General features: G+C 37.9%; 1 pseudogene; it reads right to left on the bottom strand.

The window, feature by feature from the left end:
• Positions 1-4842: 4842 nt before the first annotated feature.
• Positions 4843-12054, bottom strand: LOC120873317 (annotated as a pseudogene).
• Between the last annotated feature and the right edge of the window lie 3078 nt (positions 12055-15132).

The raw sequence follows: 15132 nt of genomic DNA, 5'->3' as shown, positions 1-15132 counted from the left end.
CATCATCCTGAAAGATGATGCTGTGAAAGTGCTGCACTCAATATGCCAGCAAATTTGGAAAACTCAGCAGTGGCCACAGGACTGGAAAATGTCAGTTTTCATGCCAATCCCAAAGAAAGGCAATGCCAAAGAATGCTCAAACTACCGCACAATTGCACTCATCTCACACGCTAGTAAAGTAATGCTCAAAATTTTCCAAGCCAGGCTTCAAAAATACGTGAACTGTGAACTTCCTGATGTTCAAGCTGGTTTTAGAAAAGGCAGAGGAACCAGAGCTCAAATTCCCAACATCTGCTGGATCATTGAAAAAGCAAGAGAGTTCCAGAAAACGTCTACTTCTGCTTTATTGACTATGCCAAAGCCTTTGACTGTGTGGAACTCAATAAACTGTGGAAAATTCTGAGAGAGATGGAAATACCAGACCATCTGACCTGCCTCTTGAGAAATCTGTATGCAGGTCAGGAAGCAACAGTTAGAACTGGACATGGAACAACAGACTGGTTCCAAATAGGAAAAGGAGTACGTCAAGGCTGTATACTGTCACTCTGCTTATTTAACTTATATGCAGAGTTTATCATGCAAAATGCTGGGCTGGATGAAGCACAAGCTGGAATCGAGATTGCTGGGAGAAATATCAATAACCTCAGATATGCAGATGATACCACCCTTATGGCAGAAAGTGAAGAGGAACTAAAAAGCCTTGTGATGAAAGTGAAAGAGGAAAGTGAAAAAAGTTGGCTTAAAGCTCAACATTCAGAAAACAAAGATCATGGCATCTGGTCCCATCACTTCATGGGAAATAGATGGGGAAACAGTGGAAACAGTGTCAGACTTTATTTTGGGGGGGCTCCAAAATTACTGCAGATGGTGACTGCAGCCATGAAATTAAAAGACACTTACTCCTTGGAAGAAAAGTTATGACCAACAAAGATAACATATTCAAAAGCAGAGACATTACTTTGTCAACTAAGGTCCGTCTAGTCAAGGCTATGGTTTTTCCAGTAGTCATGTATGGATGTGAGAGTTGGACTGTGAAGAAGGCTGAGCGCCGAAGAATTGGTGCTTTTGAACTGTGGTGTTGGAGAAGACTCTTGAGCGTCCCTTGGACTGCAAGGAGATCCAACTAGTCCATTCTGAAGGAGATCAGCCCTGGGATTTCTTTGGAAGGAATGATGCTAAAGCTGAAACTCCAGTACTTTGGCCACCTCATGTGAAGAGTTGACTCATTGGAAAAGACTTTGATGCTGGGAGGGATTGGGGGCAGGAGGAGAAGGGGACGACAGAGGATGAGATGGCTGGATGATATCAGGGACTCGATGGACGTGAATCTGAGTGAACTCTGGGAGTTGGTGATGGACAGGGAGACCTGGCGTGCTGCGATTCATGGGGTCGCAAAGAGTCAGATACGACTGAGTGACTGAACTGAACTGAACATGCGATTATAAATATACCACATCTTTTTTATCAGTTCATCTATTAATAGACACTTAGGTTGTTTTACTATATTATCTTGGCTATTGTGAATAATGCTGTGATAACAGAGGGCTGTATATATCTTTGCAGGTTATTGTTTTTGTTTTCTTTGGGAAAATATCAATCATACTATTATTATTTGAGCACCTCCCTACTGTTTTCCATAGTGTCTGCACTACTATGTGCTGTGCCTCCTTCTTAGGGTTTGTCACACAGAGCGTGTGGGTCTGAGTAGACCACATCTCCACCCCTCCTTTTCATCTCAATCTGGTTATTATTCATTATATCCTTAGTTCTAGGAAATGTGTTCTTCTAATCTTCAGGTCACTCTCAAGAGAGTGGAGTTGCAGTTTTAGTGTGTCCACTGAAGGAGGTAAACTTGGTCTTTCTGCTCTACTATCTTGAGCCAGACTCCACATCTCTTTATTTTAAAGTTCTTTGAAAATGCCTTTATCCATTCTGCAATAAAAATTATAAGGTATAATCTCTCTTTCCCCTCTCTCTTTAGCTTTTTTTTTTTTTAATTAACAATAGCTATTTCTCCCTGGAACAATCTTTGTTTGGCAATAAATTTAAAGACATTTCCAAAGTCAGGGAAAAAATGAGGGGAGTGGGGGATTACAAAGTTATAAAATGCAAGTTGTCTTGTTAAAGCATAAAATGATTGCAGCAAATGCCACTCCAGGGGAATAGTGCCTCGCCACTGATTTTTGCTAATGGTAACACCTGACTGACTCCAAGGAGAATGTTGCTTCATGATCACTAGGGCGATATCATTATTCAAAACCTTAGTATGATTTTAACACTAAGGAAATAGTTTTATGGCCAATGATTCTAAGTTCTCTTGGGCAACGAACAACTCTTATAAGATTCAGGAGTATCAGGTAGAAGGATCTTCAGCCTTAAATTCAGGCTATGAATCTTGATTTTTTTTTTTTTTTTAAGAGCTTAAACAAACAACTAAAGTTTTCTGAGTACTTTGGGGTTTTGGAATTCTCTCTCAGTTACTAACCTAGATAACCTAATAATTATGTATTCATGAAACAATTATTTATTATTTAATTTGTTAATTCATTCAGGAAGTATCTGTGTAGTGGCTTCCATTCTATTAATAAATGCATGGCAGCTCTATGAAAGTTTTACTACTGACCTCAAGCTTTAGTTTAGCTGATTGGTCATAACATTTGTCTCAACATATTGACATATAAGTCTTCATTTTCACCCTAGTTGGATTATATACTCTAGGGCTACTGTATGAAGACATTTTGTCCTTTGCCAAGATTATAAATGTATATTTCATTAGAATACTGAGAATCTGTCTAACAGGTCATAATTTTTTTTTCATAGCATATTTTCATGTTACTGATTCTGTGATATTTGTTAGCACTTTAGTAAAAATTGTGTCACAGTTTCTAATGAAAGCCTCTTATGTTATCTCTCTGACATACTGATATCCATTAATTTCCCAGCACTTTCTCTGATATATAAAGTGTAAAGTGCTGAGCAGAATGCCTGGGGAGCATTGTGGTGTATCTGACATTAGCTCTCATTCTTTCATTCACCAAAGAAGTACTGACACATGGGTATAGTTTATTCTGGCCCTGGATATATAAAGATTAAATAAGTCAAGATCTATATATTTAGAATCTTGTACTTTAAAAAGGTAAGATAAAATATTAGGCAACTACCACTAATACAAGAGATAACATTGAGTTTCTATCAAAAGGGCAGCTCAAATAGTAACAGAAATTCCTTCAAAATAAAAACCAGTTGCTTCTAAAATTGATATATTTATTTGGCATCCCTCACAGACATTAGTCAAATGTTTCCTACCTAAATAATTGAATGCTTTTATATTCAAAATAAAACACAGTATTAATTTGTCCATCTAAATAGGGAACTATCCTGGAATATGTACTGTTGTGCACTGTTGGTTTTGTTTTTGTTTTTCCTTTTAATTTGGATACAACCTGGTATATGGGATCTTAGTTTTTGACCAGGGATGGAACCCTTGCCCTTTGAAGTGGTAGTAAAAGTCTTAACCACTAGACCACCAGGTAAATCCCATATCCTGGAATATCTAATAATGATATATTCTAATCTAAACTACAAATATTATGTATCAGTTTACAAACTCAGAGAAATAGGTGTAATCACTGTCAGTTTAGGACAAATATAGCTTCTTTGCTCATTTGCTACAGTATAACAACCTCAAAATTAATTTAGGTTTCTTTTTATTTTATCAGGGTTAGCACATACTATATAAGGACTGAAATTAAAGTGAGACTGTAATAGAGGAGACTTTATTATTATTTGCTTGGCATTGAAGAAATTTGCAAACCTATATCCAGTACACTCCAAGTTTATCTGCAAATTCTAGACTCTTATTTATTTTAAATACTGTATTGAAAAATAGTTGCTAACATTTGTTGAAGGCTCACATGAAGAGCTCTCTTCTAGGTTTTTCTGATTGTCTGTCTTATTTAATTCTGAGGATCATCACATGAGGCATTTTTCACAGACAAGAACTCTGAGTCATAAGAAGGTTAAGCAGCCTCTGTGAACCAGAGGCTGGCTAAATTTCACAGTCTGAGATATTTCTTCCCTGGTAGATGAGCCACAAGATAAGTAGTTGTGGAGGAGCTACAAGTCTAAATTCTAAACCAACAGTAGTTGTGCACGTGAAACTACTTTGCAGTCAAATCAGCATATTTCACAGTCACTTCTTTTTTGCTTTCTCTGCAGAATCCACACATGGGTCTGCTTAATGTTAAGGTATGCATGGAAACCTGGTTGAATTGCACCTGAAGTGGTACTTTTTCTCCTGCTCAGTGTTACTGCTGCTGAAGGAAGAAGTAACTTTCTGTGGACTATAATGCACAATTTTTAATACTGTATTATACTTGTATGCTTCAGAGTTCTTAAGAAATCGACAGTGTTCATCGGATGTTTGTCTTGGTACTAGGATAGTGTGTGCAGTAGACTCTAAGACAACGGAACTAGTAACAGAATGAAACTTGAAGTATAATATGCCCAAACAACCATTCCTCCTTAATTGAGCCATATAATATATTGTATATTATATCAGTCTAGTTTAAAGCAAAAGTGCAACTATCAAACATGTTATTTTTAGAGCAACCTTAAGATAAAGGTAGCATGTGACCATATTCAATATTTCTTAGGAATTTGATTGGTAAAATGGCTTCATTTGTAGAAATTTTTATGTTTTTATTTATTAAAATTTGATGCCCAGTAATTTCATATTAGTGCTCAATACTGTTCTGAGGTTGGGAAAAGTATCAAATCATTGTTTGGAATCTTAATTGAGTATCTGGATACTAAAAAATTTCAAATGTATGAGAGCACAATAATGGACATTCCTCTAAATCCATTATATATGTATATATATATTTTTTTTTTTTTGAGGAGTAAATGGTCAATTTTATTGGGGTCAGACTAGAAAACTGTGGGTCTTGAGGACCTCTGTGAATTTGTCAGTTTTCTTCTCTATATTCTTTTCAGCCTGCTTCCATAGCCTCATAAGCTGCTTTTTCTGATGATGGATCGTGGCCTTCTCCTTTCTCTTCTCCAGGGTGACTGTTACCACCTGGTACTTCCAACCAGCCTCATGAGCTGGGCAGTGTAGGTAGGCAAACTTCTGTGTAGGCTTTAGACACAAAACCTTGAGGACAGCAGCAACCACCATTTGCTTTTTCTTGTCATAGGGTGGCGTGATCCAGCAAACATCTTGAGGTAGTCCAGGGCATCCTGGCCTTGCTTGGTCTTCTGGAGCAGCATGTCCCCCACGGCTGGGACTCAGAAGTGGTAGGGGCCACGAGAGGTGTTAGTGTTCATTACTTGTGGAGGAAGGCCAGATACTTCAACTTATTTCTGTAGGAACTGCCAAAATGTTGATGTCCTCACAGCACACAAACACAGCATTCTCACTGACCTGGAAGAACCACGACGGCCGCCGGGTGGCTCAGGAGGTGATCTCAGCCATCTAGCATCAGGACCTGCCCTGCCGCTGTCTTTAGCAGTTTCCTAGGCTGAAACCATTTTTTTAAGTAATTGAAACTATTCTAAAATTTGGGTATGATAAGTTTAAGAATGTGTTCTGCATGTGACTATCTCCAGCGCAAAAATTGAAATTGTGTGGGTCCAAATAAATTAACTAATATTTAAACTTCATGTATTCCTTTCTGTTTTAAAATGCCACACCTAAACTATTATCCAAAGCCAAAAAAGAGAGTAGTCAAATGAACTGAATAATTTCATGTGTGGAAAAGCTATTTCTGAAAATGTATAGCCATCTTTATCTTTTTTTTTTTCATTTGATGGTTACTCATAACTAGCTGAGACATTCATGAGAATTTCACTTTAGCAGTTATGTTTGTGAGGAAATATATTCACCAGGAAAAATGTTATGTTGTTAAAAAACAATTATTGATAGAGTAGTGCATGCATGTTAAGTCTCTTCAGCCATGTCTGACTCTGGGCGGCCCTATGGACTGTTGTCCTCCAGGCTCCTCCTACATGGGATCACCATGTAGGAACACTGAAGTGGGTTGTTATGCCCTTCTCCAGGAGATCTTCCCAACCCAGGCATCGAACCCACATCTCTTATGTCTCCTGCATTGGCAGGAGGGTTATTTACGACTAGTACCACCTGGGAAAGCCCATCCATAGAGCAGATAGGAAGTCAAGTAAGTTGTCAGGTACTGAACAAATTCCCACTCAAACCTGACAGTCTCTAACTCCCTGAACTTGGGTAAAGAAGAAAGGGATTGTAAACCTTGAGTAGATACTAAGATCAAGCACACAGGAATATGCATTATATGATTGAATTCTATATGCTAGACAGTCCCTGTCTCCTCTTAGAAACCTCCCATGCAGAATAATATATTCTATTGTGTCTCTCCTCTTACATTATTGCCATCTCAGATATTTGCCCAGTTTATTAGCATGAAAACTGGGATTCAGTCACTTAATTTATCTTATTGCCTTTTCTGTTTAGTCTTGGCTCTGCATTAGCTCTTGCTACCACTAGTTTATTTAACAGGGGAACATGGACTAATCATCAGCATAAGTGATTGCCTTACATAGCCAGGAGATAAAAAGGTTTTAATCAATACTGATTATTAATTATTTGCAATTGTCATTTAGCCAGGGTAATTCATTGGGCTTTCAATCCCCCTCTTCTAAATATGCATGTGTCAGTATAAGTATACTTTGAAACACATACTAGAACTAACATTATCTATGATAAATATACCTTTCCAGTTTTCAACAAATATTTTTGGGAAGGGAGCATTGATAAAACAGGATGAGTTAATCATACTTGTTATTATCTGTGCAAGTCCCCCATCTGGTTTGATCAGTTTTCATCTCTCTCCTCACATATCTCTCCTCTTCTATTGACAGTGATTCTAAAATTTTAAATGTATATTTGTTAAGATTGTGTGAATATATTTTAAATTTACATTAACAACATTTAAAAGTTTTTTGCTGATTAATATGGTATTAAGATCTATCCTTTTTGCAATTTTTTAAGGAATCTCCACACTGTTTTCCATAGTGGCTGTACTAGTTTGCATTCCCACCAACAGTGTAAGAGGGTTCCCTTTTCTCCACATCCTCTCCAGCATTTATTGCTTGCAGACTTTTGGATTGCAGCCATTCTGACTGGTGTGAAATGGTACCTCATTGTGGTCTTGATTTGCATTTCTCTGATAATGAGTGATGTTGAGCATCTTTTCATGTGTTTGTTAGCCATCCGTATGTCTTCTTTGGAGAAATGCCTATTTAGTTCTTTGGCCCATTTTTTGATTGGGTCATTTATTTTTCTGGAGTTGAGCTGCATAAGTTGCTTGTATATTTTTGAGATTAGTTATTTGTCAGTTGCTTCATTTGCTATCGTTTTCTCCCATTCAGAAGGCTGTCTTGTTTTCTTTTCACCTTACTTATAGTTTCCTTTGTTGTGCAGAAGCTTTTAATTTTAATTAGATTCCATTTGTTTATTTTTGCTTTTATTTCCAGTATTCTGGGAGGTGGATCATAGAGGATCCTGCTGTGATTTATGTCGGAGAGTGTTTTGCCTATGTTCTCCTCCAGGAGTTTTATAGTTTCATCCCACTGCTGGGCATACACACTGAGGAAACCAGAATCGAAAGAGACAGATGTACCCCAATGTTCATTGCAGCACTGTTTATAATAGCCAGGACATGGAAACAACCTAGATGTCCATCAGCAGATGAATGGATAAGAAAGCTGTGGTACATATACACAGTGGAGTATTACTCAGCCATTAAAAAGAATAAATTTGAATCAGTTCTAATGAGATGGATGAAACTGTAGCCGATTATACAGAGTGAAGTAAGCCAGAAAGAAAACCACCAGTACAGTATACTGACACATATATATGGAATTTAGAAAGATGGTAATGATGACCCTGTATGCGAGACAGCAGAAGAGACACAGATGTATAGAACAGACTTTTGGACTCTGAGGGAGAGGGAGAAGGTGGGATGATTTGGGAGAATGGCATTGAAACATGTATACGATCATGTAAGAAACGAAGCACCAGTCTATGTTCGATACAGGATACAGGATGCTTGGGGCTGATGCACGGGGATGATCCAGAGAGATGATATAGGGTGGGAGGTGGGAGGGGGATTCAGGATTGGGAACTCGTATATACCCGTGGCAGATTCATGTCAATGTATGGCAAAACCAATACAGTATTGTAAAGTAAGATAAAGTAAAAATAAAATTTAAAAAAAATAAAGAAAAATAAAAATAAAATAAAATATTGCTAGATTAAAAAAAAAAAAAAGATCTATCCTTGATTCTGCTTTGTCAAACTCTAGTACACTTCTCCCTGCAACATTTTTGTTTAAGAACAGCTACTCAGTTCAGTTCAGTTCAGCTCAGTCATGTCCGACTCTTTGCGACCCCATGAACTGCAGCACACCAGGCCTCCCTGTTCATCACCGACACCCAGAGTCCACCCAAACCCATGTCCATTGTGTTGGTGATGCCATCCAACCATCTCACCCTCTGTCGTCCCCTTCTCCTCCTGCCCTCAACCTTGCCCAGCATCAGGGCCTTTTCAAATGACTCAAATATTCACATCAGGTGGCCAAAATATTGGAGATTCAGCTTCAACATCAACCCTTCCAAAGAACACCCAGGACTGATCTCCTTTAGGATGGACTGGTTGGATCTCCGTGCAGCCCAATGGACTCTTGGGAGTCTTCTCCAACACCACAGTTCAAAGCATCAATTCTTCTCTGCTCAGCTTTCTCTATACTCCAACTCTCACATCCATACATGACCACTGGAAAAACCATAGACTTCACTAGATGGACCTTTATTGGCAAAGTAATGTCTCTGCTTTTGATTATGCTGTCTAGGTTGGTCATAACTTTCCTTCCAAGGAGTAAGCGTCTTTTAATTTCATGGCTGTAGTCACCATCTGCAGTGATTTTGGAGCCCCAAAAAATAAAAGTCTGACACTGTTTCCACTGTTTCCCCATCTATTTCCCATGAAATGATGGGACCAGATGCCATAATCTTCATTTTCTGAATGTTGAGCTTTAAGCCAAATTTTTCACTCTCTTCTTTCACTTTCATCAAGAGGCTCTTTAGTTCTTCTTCACTTTCTGCCATAAGGGTGGTGTTATCTGCATATCTGAGGTTATTGATAATTCTCCTGGCAATCTTGATTCCAGCTTGTCCTTCCTCCAGCTCAGCATTTCTCATGATGTACTCTTCATAGAAGTTAAATAAGCACGGTGACAATACACAGCCTAAACGTACTACTTTTCCTACTGGGAACCAGTCTGTTTTTCAATGCCCAGTTCTAACTGTTGCTTCCTGACGTACATACAGGTTTCTCAAGAGGCAGGTCAGGTGGTCTGGTATTCCATCTCTTTCAGAATTTTCCACAGTTTATTGTGATCCACACAGTCAATGGCTTTAGAATAATCAATAAAGCAGAAACAGATGTTTTTCTGGAACTCTCTTGCTTTTTTGATGATCCAGTGGATATTTTAAATTTGATCTCTGGTTCCTCTGCCTTTTCTAAAACCAGCTTGAACATCTGGAAATTTACAGTTCATATATTGCTGAAGCCTGGCTTGGAGAATTTTAAGCATCACTTTACTAGTGTGTGAGATGAATGCAATTCTGCGGTAGTTTGAGCATTTTTTGGCATTGCCTTTCTTAGGGATTGGAATGAAAACTGACCTTTTCCAGTCCTGTGGCCACTGCTGAGTTTTCCAAACTTGCTGGCATATTGAGTGTAGCACTTTCACAGTGTCATCTTTCAGGTTTTGAAATAGCTCAACTGGTATTCCGTCACCTCCACTAGCTTTGTTTGTAGTGATGCTTCCTAAGGCCCACTTGACTTCACATTCCAAGATGTCTGGCTCTAGGTGAGTGATCACACCATCATGATTATCTTGGTCTTGAAGATCTTTTCTGTACAGTTCTTCTGTGTATTCTTGCCACCTCTTCTTAATATCTTCTGATTCTGTTAGGTCCATACCATTTCTGTTCTTTATTGAGCCCATCTTTGCACAAAATGTTCCCTTGGTATCTTTAATTTTCTTGAAGAGATCTCTAGTCTTTCCCATTCTATTGTTTTCCTCTATTTCTTTGCACTGATTGCTGGGGAAGGCTTTCTTATCTCTCCTTGCTATTCTTTGAAATTCTGTATTCAAATGGGTATATCTTTCCTTTTCTCTTTGCCTTTTGCTTCCCTTCTTTTCACAGCTATTTGTAAGGCCTTCTCAAACAGCCACTTTGCTTTTTTTGCATTTCATTTCCATGAGGATGGTCTTGATTCCTGTCTCCTGTACAATGTCATGAACTTCCATCCATAATTTCTCAGGCGCTCTGTCTATCAGATCTAGTCCCTTAAATCTATTTCTCACTTCCAGTGTATAGTTATAAGGCTCAAGTGGTTTTTAACTCTGTTACACATGTTTTAACATCTATGTGCTAGCTATCCAACTTTGGAGAAATTCTTATTTGAAGTTTTGGAGTACTGGAAACTGTTAAGCCTTTGTAATATTTTGATTCCCAGGTCGCTCAGTAGTAAAGAATCCGCCTGCAATGCAAGAGACATGGGTTCAATCCTTGAGTTGGGAAAATCCCCTGGAGAAGGAAATGGCAACCCACTCCAGTATTTTTGCCCAGGAAATCTCATGGACAGAGGAGTCTGAGGGCTACAGTCCGTGGAATAGCAAAAGAGTTGGACACAACTTAGTGACTAAACAACAACAATATTTTGATTCAGTCAAGATTGAGAACTAACAGTAGACTACAATTATACATAAATCCTTGTATCTTAATCCATAGTTTTTTATGTTACAGTGCCTCAGCAATCCAATTGAACCAGCTTTCTTTAATATTATTAGCATCCACCAAATGTTTATTTTCTAAACATTAGACTTGGTCATACTTTCTACCCAACCTTATGTTAGTTACTCTTTTCTCACCTTGAAACTTTACCTCATTTGCTTCTTTCCTCCTCTTGCCTCCTTAGTGCCTGAGACATAGACTTGGAGGCAAGCATTTTTTTTTTCCCCAATGTTATCTCAGAAAGAAGAATGAGGGAATAGAGAGACTGAGACTGATCAATTGAAGGAAAAAAGTGATTAAAGAATGCATCCTTTAACAGTTTATCATCATGAAAAATGGGACATTATCCTATTATTTACCCTGTATGAAACCATGTAAAATGTCCCACAGAATCACTTCTTTAGAGGATCAGAATATGAGGCAATTATCCAATAACTCCTGTAGCTTACTGGTTATGGGTTACCTCTAGAGATGTTAGGTAAGTTTCCCTCTTCACACACTGTCAGGCTCTGCCTGTGCCATTAGACAAGCAGTTGTCTGACATTGAAGAAAACATAAAAGTCTCCATTGAGTCTCTTGAGATGAGATACTGGCAGTTTTAAAATGCTGCCCCTCAGAGCTGTGGTGGATCTAGATAAGCTAAGGAATGTCTTGTGAAACTCAAGAAGTATCTGCCTTCAACAGATTTCTCTTCTTCCTATCCTACTCTTTGCTTTTCTCTTTTCTTCCTGCCTAAATAAAAAATATGATCCAGGTAAATGTATAGATCAAATAATGGGCAAGATCCAATTACCTGCCACTAATGGGATCATGATATAATAGGAAAGGCAGAGCAAACCATTTTAATCTGAACTGGTAGTCGAGAATATATGCAAACAGGATCACTGAGAACATTGCATCTATGTAACCTTGGGAGAATCACAGCGCCTTTAAAGGACTTGCCTCTGAGATGTAACTTCAGTAGTGCTTACAAGAAAACCTGTGTCAAAAAACTAGTTGTTTCATCATGCATGCATACATTCTTTTCTCTTTATTTGCCTGAAAAAAAATTCCATTCTTGACCTTATAGCTTTATATGTTTCTGTAAAATTTAACTTTTTTAAATTTATGTAATTATTTCATTAATGTTTGGCTCCCATAATAGACTAGGACCACTGGAAAAGAGATTGTATCTGGTTTCACTTACCTTTCTTGAATTTCAAGCCCTGACATAGTGCCTGACACACAGATACAGAAACAAAGAAAGCAAAGTTAAAATGAAAGAACCAAGAATTCTGTGCTTCAGTCTTCCTTTTACTGTAAATTTGCTGTATGACCTTTGGAAGGTCCCTTGATATTATAGGTATCAGTGTTCACATTTGGTCACTAGACTTAGTGATCTAAAATGGATCCTCTAACTCAATCTTCTATGACTCAAATAATGTGAAGGCAAATTCGGCATTTCGATAAATTGATGATAGCCATTCTTTACTGATGCATCTGTCTTAGAAAAGAAGTGACCATCTTATGTTTACATGGCAATAGTAAACACAGTAAACATATGTGACCATAACTCACCTCTACATAATTTCAAATCTCTTTCGCTCCTACCCTCCGCATATACTATACTCCTATACAGTAAGTCCTCTACATACACACCTTCAAGTTGTGAACTTTCAAAGATGCATACATGCATTCCATCAGCATCAAGCTGCCCTGTCTCTTATTGCTAACAATCCTTAGCTCTACCATCACCCACCTCCTTTCTCTCCTCCAGGCATTAACTCTTTTTGCCGTTCACTTGATGCCAGCACCTGTATGCCAGCTGGTGTCCTGTGCTACTGTACTTTTCAAGGTATTGTACTGTAAGATTAAAAATATTCTCTTTATTTTTGTGTTTATTTATGTATTATTTGTGTGAAAACTATTTTCAACCTATTATTACTACTTTAAATGGTACACTATAGTACTTTATAGCCAATTGTGTTAGCTGGGTACCTGGGCTAACTTTGTTGGACTTACGAACAAATCAGACTTACAAATGTGCTCTTAGAATGGTACTCATTTGTATGTGGGGGACTTAATATATATATGCATGCTCAGTGGCTTCAGTCATATCCAACTCTTTGCGACCCTATGGCCTATAGCCTACCAGGCTCCTCTGTCCATGAGATTGTCCAGGCAAGACTAATGAAGGGTTGCCATGCCCTCCTCCAGAGGATCTTCCCTACACAGGGATCGAACATGTGTCTCCTGCAACTTCTGCTTTGCTGGCAGATCCTCTAGCACTGAGAAACTTTTTGTTTTTTTATTTTGAAGGTCAGAACAGCATGAATATGAACACACGTCCATTAAAAAAAAAAAGTTATCAGTCTTTGAGTCCCAAGCCTCCACCAAGTGGATACCTAATCAGAATATATTTAGAGCCAGTGTATCTTTTGTTCTTTATATTAAAAAAAAAACACACTACATTAAAAGAAAAAAAAAGATGTTGGATTGCCATGTTAAATATAAGTCAGTAATGCCAGAGTTGAAATATAATGTCTGGTCAACTCCTCTTTGTTTGGCGGAACCATGGAGCCCACGTCAGCATCCTCTAGGAAAGTTAGAGAAAAAATAGACTTTCTGATAAATTCACTTCCAAACATAGACTGTCCATGGGATGCTTTTAAAAGCTAAATCCTCAGCAGTAGAAAGTGACAAGATACTGATCAGAAGACCCTTCCTTCATGAATTCAGGCCTCTGGCTCCTCTACTGTATATCCATTCACATAGAAAAAGAGGCCACATATCCACAGTGAATGTATATTAGCATATAGAGAAGGAAGGACATATCCATACAGGGTGTGAATTCACAACTAAAGAAGAAAGAATACTCTGACAAAAAAACATCTAGTGAGCTAAACGTATGGCTTCAAACTTTCTGAGTTTCAGCAGAACGTCCCGTAGTGAAAATTATGTCAGCCTTTCCCCCTAGAAATCACTCCATAAAAATTTAACTCTGTACCATTTCAAATTCATCTGAGGAAAAGAGAGATAAAGTACCCTTAAATCAAAGAGATTTATGTATTCCAATAAAGCTGCAAGATTTTGTTTTGATAGGAATAATGCAAGAACCAATGAATTAAATGCTTTTGAGGAATGATTATGACTATAGGAGTTATTTTGTTTTTATCAGGATTGAATAGCTGTAACTTATCTCTTACAGTTGTACAGATTGCTGTGGTATTGATAAGTGGCTTATGAAGAATGGTGTTGAATTGGAGAAAAGTTTAATTTACTTTTAATTTTTAATTTCATAAACCTGACTTTACATCTTGAGTTGTAGTTATTTATTATTTACCAGCCATGATACAAAGTAACCTGCCACCAGGGACAGGGACATCAATAATGCCCCTTATGAAGATCACTGTCATTGGAAGGAATGGCATACATTCCACTGGGATGTCAGTGATGAGTAAATTTGAAAATTGCCTCTGACCTCTCAGGGAGTTTCAGCTTTTACACACTTATGCTTCCTGAGGGTCTTTCTCTGCACTTGGCATTCACTAAAGTGCCACAGAGGCAGAATGGACTGATCAAGTGATCTGGAGGCCAGTCAAGATAAATTAGATGCTTAATTTATATACCAGGCATTGCAGACAGACTAATTACAAAGAGACAGTTTGATAAAGTAATGTAAGACTCTGCACATATTAGGCAGAGCTTGCTTCCATGAAATTATTGCTGATATATTTGCTTTGCGCTTTGAGATTTTGTATGCACAATTGTGCAGTGAGCACTATGAAACACATTCTATAAATATATTAAAACTGTGCTATCTGCCAAACTTTTCTAATTTTATGCTGCCCACAAGAGAGGATTTTCCTTTGCTTTGTAACTTTTTTCTTAATATTCACTGAGATGGATGTGAAATAGTTAAGCAAGATGTCTAAAGATATAGTAGCTGAGGAAGATGATGAGAATAAAATCATAATAAGATGGACTCAATCACTAAAAAGTGAGGAAATAGGCCTCTTGAAAAATAATGCTAGAATTAAAGTTCTTGTCTCATGTCTTAAAAATTCAGAGACTATACTAGATTTTGGGTTCCCCACAAGGCTCAGTGGTAAGGAATCGCCAGCCAATGCATAAGATGCACATTTAATCCCTGGGTCACAAAGATTCCCTAGAGAAGGAAATGGCAACCCACTCCAGTATTCTTGCATGGGAAATTCCATGAACAAAGGAGCCTGGTGGGCTGCAGTCCATGGCTTTGCAAAGAGTCAGACATGACTTAGGATCTAAACAACAACAACACTAGTGTTTAGA

Source organism: Oryx dammah, unplaced genomic scaffold, assembly GCF_014754425.2.
Source record: "Oryx dammah isolate SB20612 unplaced genomic scaffold, SCBI_Odam_1.1 HiC_scaffold_13, whole genome shotgun sequence".
Classification (NCBI taxonomy): domain Eukaryota; kingdom Metazoa; phylum Chordata; class Mammalia; order Artiodactyla; family Bovidae; genus Oryx; species Oryx dammah.
This window is presented reverse-complemented; position numbering and strand designations above follow the sequence as displayed.